General features: G+C 33.5%; 1 long non-coding RNA gene across 1 annotated transcript; it reads right to left on the reverse strand.

The window, feature by feature from the left end:
* Positions 1–394: 394 nt before the first annotated feature.
* Positions 395–1,044, reverse strand: LOC121131677 (uncharacterized). Its single transcript, XR_011784273.1, has 2 exons — positions 798–1,044; positions 395–731 (listed from the first exon to the last, which is right to left on the reverse strand). It is a non-coding gene; the product is annotated as an uncharacterized lncRNA (long non-coding RNA).
* Between the last annotated feature and the right edge of the window lie 5,883 nt (positions 1,045–6,927).

The raw sequence follows: 6,927 nt of genomic DNA on the forward strand, positions 1-6,927 counted from the left end.
AGCTTGACGTTATTTTGATCATATAAGTTTGGTTTTTTTTTGAAATAATTATAAAATAACTATTTTAATGTAAATTTAGTAAGCTCAAATTATTGTATTTACAAAATAAAGCTTTAATTTACGATATATGGACAGGATGCAATGAAATACTGTCTCTAAATATTTTTCAAAACTGTTAAAAATTTTCGAACTTGTTTTTTGTACAATTAAGTACCATTTTTTTAACCCAATCTATTTACTTTTCCAAAAAACTGATTTTATTGTTACCCTAATATATATATATATATATTAGGTACCAAGGTATCAACTAGATACAACAGATGAAGCTTACAGTATATAGTTTTTTTTAGATCATAAATATAAGTAGCAACGTATCACAAATAAAATATCCATATACTAATAATCGAATTTATTTAATATTAAAAGAGTATTCATGATTTTTGTATTTGCTTTAATATATAGAAGGGTAAAATACAAAATGGCTCAACTCAATTTAATTATATTTCCAAATTTTTTCAACACTCCCAGACATTGCACTGCAGTGATGACATCATTATCTTCAAACAAAGATTCTGTTTTATCTTTTATGTAGCAAATGTTATTTCCTGGATAAAGTACAACATGATTACAATTTGTATTATATCTGCATTCTAATATACAATCTTCCAATGTCATTGGTTTTTCTTGTTTCGAGGGATCTTCAATTGTATTATGATCCCAATAAACACATGCTTTAAAGATCAATACATAGTTTAATTTGGTTTAGTAATTATAACTAATTATTTAAATCCGCTTACGTTCCCTAATGTAAATCATGTTAGTACAATTCTCATGAATCGAGTATTTATCAATCAATGCACACTCGTTCATTTTATAATTAAAGGCCAAGCAGTTTGTTGAATCCTGACATAGGATTGCACATACCATCAGTGTCATAGCTTCATACGTTTGGTAAACAGATAATCCCACACCTCCTGTTTCAAAGTATATCTTAGTAAAACCTTGATTCATTATTTACAACAAGGAAAAAAGAACAAACTAAAGAGACTGACAAATTCCAAATGAGTTGATTTCAAATTTAGTATAATCTTATGCTCATATTTGCGATATTTTATTCATTCTGTTGAGGTTTTTATTGCTAAGCAACAAAAAAACATGTGCGTGTTTGTTTATTATGTGGGATTTTAAAAAAAATGATATGACGAATACATTTGGTTCCAGGGCGAAACAAGAAGGCCACGGGTTTCACTCTGGAGCTTTGTAACAGTCCAACCGTTACTATTTACCAATTTTAGCACACAAAGTGGTGAAGTCATACAGGATCCTTGGAGAATTAGGAAACAAGTTTATTAGCTATTAACTATTAATTGAACCCCAAAGAACATTTTTTGGTTTTGTGCGTCATAAGCCCTATTACACTTTTTATACAGATAATAACTTTTTAATTACACAACAAATTCATAAAAAGGGAGAATTAATCAAAAACCAGTTTCTTGTTATGTGTTTATTGAAGAAATATAATCAGCTGTAGGTCTTTTAGGAGTTCCAAAATACAGAAATGGAAAAAATCGTCAAAAAATTGTTGCATGCATCAAAGCCGGTGACAATCCCTCCGTGATAGAGACGTAACTTCGGGGGAGAAGGAACACTGTATACAACACCAAGAAGCTCTACAACGAAACTGAATCCTCTTCCAATCGCCACAGGTGGTGAAGACCAAAATCGGTAAGTACAGAAAGCCTCATAAGCAGCGTGAAAGCAAACTTCTGTGACCATATCTGCCTAGCTTAAAGGCCAGGGACCTCAGGGCTTACGAAACGGCTGTCCTCTGCATCGTTAAGGAGGATTTGAGCCTCAAGTCTAGGGATGTCACAAAAGTTCAGGCATTGATGGTTTTACACAGACAAAAGAGACTGGCAGGATCGGAGATAATCCCTTAATAAATGGAAATAACCCCTATAGGAAAGTCCTCATTTTTTCTGATGACAAAATTTTAACAGTCGACCCTGTCAGCAACTTCTGCTACATCACCAAGAACGCCAAAGACGCCCCGCCCCTTCTGATGTTAAATTCACCAGGGGTTCGAAACAACCAGCCAATGCCATGATGCCTGATTTCGTTGGCTCAGACGGTACGGCGTTTCCACCAGTGTGGGTAAAAGAGAACTTGAAAGGCAATGAATATAAAATTGTCATGGCATAGAAAGTGTTTCCCGCCCTCGACGCAACCTACGGCATTGGAAATTAGGTAGGGACACAGGACAGAGCACTGTCCCACATATCCAAGGTTACCCAAAAGTATTTGAAAACAAATTAAGGGGAATGGATTTTCGTCCTATGAAATGGACTGGCCAACTCCTCCAACCTGAACCCACTTTAATACTACGAGTGGCGCACCATAGAGATAAAGGTCAACTCCCACTCCCACAGTAGTGTTGGAGCGATGAAGGTCAAGAGGGAGGTGAAATGATCCAACATTTCGGCTAGTACCCTCAAGAAAGTTTGTCGTAAGCTTCGAAGTCACCTGGAGCTCTGTATTGTGTCAGAGGGCGGATTTTTTGAAAAATTATAGGAATTAAAATATCCTTTATCGCCTTTTTAATAATTTTTTGTATCATTAATATCAAGCCTAGATTTCTCTTTCTTTTTAATAAAGTAAAAAGTTGACAAGTACTTATGACGCATACACTATGTATCTGCCCTCAGAATTGGTGGTGAGCTGTAGGCGGCGGTGGAAGCTGCTGCAGACCCTCTAGATATACTCATGGTTGATGTAGACCCAGCCCTAGTTGGCGTGGGTGGATGCTGTTGTGGAGTCTCCTAGCGGCCCTGGGACTCTATGTACACCTTGATGGAATAGTCTTGGGGGTTAGGTTTTGGTCTTCGGCGGCCAGAAGTCTTTGCCCACAAGTACATGGATAGCACTCTCGTAACGTCTTGTTTATTTTTTGCAGTGTGGGTAGATGCACCATCATGTAGGTACAACCAAGGATAATTGACAACGATGGATTTGATCCATGGTAGAACTGAAGAGTCCAGAATGTTAACGTACTAATCAACATTCAGCCTGTATCCTAAAGGGAACCACACGGAATTCATGACCTTCCCGTTAGATGCAACCAAGCCTATCATCATCTTTCATTGATTTTGTTTTGTTTTTGAATATTCATCTCAGAGCAAAGTCACACTAAGGAGATGGAGGGGGCTTGGGAATATAAAAAAAAGATGAGTTTTCGGGTCATTTTGATGTATGCATATGTATTTTGAAAAATATATGATTGAATCGAATCAAAAATACAAATAACTGTTTTTTCCTTTTGGTAGAAAGGAGTATTGTGACTTGGTCCTAGACAAAAAAAAATATTTCGGGTCAAACTGTAATCTCAGACAGTAGACCAAAATTAAAGGCTAATTCCATGATAAAATTATATTTTATAATGATTAGTCAAAAGTAATCAACTTATGGAAGCAGTCTCAGTAAACCATATAGAATACATTGAGAGAGGTAATTTCAGGGATCACATGTTTTAATTGATATTAGCGTAAGATTTGTGCGTCCAAAAGATATTAATCTATATTTGGATATTTGTATACATCTTTGAAATAATGTAATCATGTAACCAATCGTTATTAACTATGATTTCCATATGTATGGATCTTTCAGGACATAATGTGGCTCTGAACTGTAAAAATATCCTAAAAAACGTGAAATTTTTTAAAAGACTCCAAAGACCCAAAACGTGGCTCTGTTGAAAATAATTAGTAAATTTTCGTGATTTATGACTTAGAATAAAAATAATGCATGTGATCTCAGACAAAGGACATATTATGATCTGACCTCTGTTATACAAGTCTATTTTTCCAGGTCACATTTTAAAATAAATATTGAAGAACAATTAATTTTTTCCAGATACCTCGATTCAAAGATAGGATACTCTAAAAATAGTCCTATTCTCCTTTTATTTGTTGACAATTTGAAATAATAATTTTGTGGAATTGGCAGTTATAAGCCGATTCTGATCATTTAAATCAGGCTAATTATTTCCGATTCCAATTTTGATGCATTGGTACACCTTAATTTTAATTACGAGTAAAAAACGGATAAAATAGAATTAGGGAAAATATAACAATTTAAAAAGCGTAATTTTGAGTCCATGTCGGCTAGGTGTCTTGTACTCAAATTCATTAAATATTTGGTGCAATTTTTTACCCCAGTTAATTAACTACGTAAAAGAAGGATGCCCACTAATAAAGGGTTAAATGTCATTCCACGTCAAGTGTACACACTTTTATGCAATTTACGCCATGTGAATATATGAAATAAGAGAGTGTGTGAAATATTAGGGTCACCTGGGCAGCTCTAGCATCCTGCTCAGAGTTGGGCCTAATACGTTGGAACAGTGTTGTTCAGATGTTTATAATTTTGCTTGTGGTTGCTTGATTTAAAAAAAAGTATATCAAAAGATGCACAAGAACACAAATTTTAGCTTATTTTTATTTTATTTTAATCAAAAATGAAAGTTTGGGGCTCTTGCTCAGTATTCAAAATGGTGCTCCTGCCAAACAGTAACCCCAATTTTCTTTTAATTTTGGTAAAACATGTATCAGTATATGTTTTCAAACATAAATTCATAGTGGGATGTGAATGGGATCACTTCTAACAAAAGCGTTTATTAGAGTATGAAGAGTTGCTATTTTGTATTATAATATACATATTTTCTTTTGATTAGTGAAATAAAATAGGATTCTTTTTTACAAAACCTAACCTTTCTTTTAAAATAGCCTTTTCTTCTTGATAATCTTATTCAGTGCAATCATATATTTTTATATTGAATAAATCATTCAGCTTTGTAATTTGATTCTTATAAGGACGTCGGAGGCTCTGTTTCGTAGCTTCTTTTTTAATAGTGCCACCTGAACTATGTGGAAGTCCTTGCCGTTACTTGTAGCAAATGAGTGAAAGTCCTCTTATTGAAACTTGAGGTTCAAGAAGGCTTTACAGTTTGTATATTGGTCCCTCACACATTGGAAAAGTAATTTATATTTTTCTAATAATGCTTAATTTTCTTTTAAATGCTTTACAAGTCATTATTTTTGTAATAGTAAACCCAAGGGTGTATTGTTGCCTTTGTTTTATTCCAATGAAATGCCTGAGCCGCATCCTGGAGAATAAAACTCTAATTTTCTGAAAAATCATCTATTAGCACAACTTCTTCCTCTTTAATTTCTTTATTTATCTTTATTAAGAAATTGCTTTGGGGCTATGTAATAAAGTAGAGTTTAACTAGCTTGACTGTTTTTTAAGAAACCCTCAACAAAACCTTATATCAGTAGTACTGTAGACTTTAATTCAAATCTATCAGTGGATACACGCTGTTGAAATTGTATGTCGTCGAGGTTGTTGTTTTCAAATTTGTCAAGTAATATATTTTCATGATTATCAGTAAGTTTGATGGCATCACAATTACGAAAGTTGCACAAAGGTAATGCAGGGTTGCATACAATAGATGCAATAACATGACGGTACGTTTGGTAAGTTGTTATTTGCGCCATTCTATCCTATGATCATAAGTTTAATGTTTAGATGAAAAGTGCAAATAAAAACAGAGTGTGTATCACTAGTAGCAGCAAAAAACACATTCTGTTGGTCGAAGAGCCATTACTCATTACTCTGATACTCATAGTCTTGGCGAAAATTGTTGAAATCTGAATTGTCTTTTTATTGTTTGAAGCCTCATAATTTTCTTTTATGCCTTTAATTACTTCAGGCAGTATTTATCACATAATGAAACATTCGATATATCTTCTTCAGGAGAACCAATGACAAATCCAGTTGTCTTTTTACAGATTCCTTCACTCTTATTCACTTTGATAATGCACAGGATATCAGCTTTTTGTTCTGAAAATTTCGTTCGTTAGTTCAAATTAACTTTCTCCTAAAAGTGTCAGTGACTGATCTAAAGTATCCATTTCAATATTTTTCTCCAAAATTTAATGAATTTATGGTGCTATTGGAGAAATAGTGATTTCTGTTTCTGTTGGTGATGTAGGAGAGCCTGTTTTATTGATTGTTTTCCTACATCCAGTGCAAAGTCTATCACCTGCCTTTAATAACGAAGAAAACTGCACTAAAAAGCCTTTGAAACATCCTAAAACAGTACTTCTTTTTGTGTGCTTTTATAGGATCTGCACAATACCAAAATTCCTTTTTATTTGGCGACACTATTTTATAAGCTGGGTATATCAATTTTAAACTGAGTCTGACTTGTTAGTTTTTTTCAAAATGCACGCATCAATTCAGGTAGAATACTGCATTTCGATGTTTCAATTATTTAATGTGCAATAAAACTATGTGGTTATTTAAAGTACTTCGAGTACATAATTTCTTTGCTATGAATACTAACTTATTGACTCTATTATGTTATTGTTATTTGATGAAAAATATAAATTTTCAATTATTTTATACTTAGATAAGAATCACATTTTATTTCATTAATCAACAGAAAATATGTATAATATATAGTATACAGTTTAAATATAGAACAATAATAGTATTAGGCTGTAATAGCGGCTCTTCATACTCTAATAAATGTTCTTGTTAAAAGTGATCCAATCCACATCCCCCTCTGAATTTTGGATATATTTGAAAACATACGCAGATATATGTTCCACCAAATTTAAAACAAAATCGGGGTTCCTGCTTGACAGGGGCACCAGAGCCCAAAACTTTTATTTCTTATTAAAATAAGATTATGGTTGAATATAAGTTTAAGTTTTTGTTCTTGATTATCTTTTGTAGTAACACTTTAGACCCACTACGAGCGGAATGATGGCCTTCTGAACAACACTGGTCCAACACATCAGACCCAACTTTGAACAGGCCTAGAATGTCCCAGGTGAGTAACATAATCCTAATATCTCACACACT

Source organism: Lepeophtheirus salmonis, unplaced genomic scaffold, assembly GCF_016086655.4.
Source record: "Lepeophtheirus salmonis unplaced genomic scaffold, UVic_Lsal_1.4 unplaced_contig_9338_pilon, whole genome shotgun sequence".
Taxonomy (NCBI): Eukaryota; Metazoa; Arthropoda; class Copepoda; order Siphonostomatoida; family Caligidae; genus Lepeophtheirus; species Lepeophtheirus salmonis.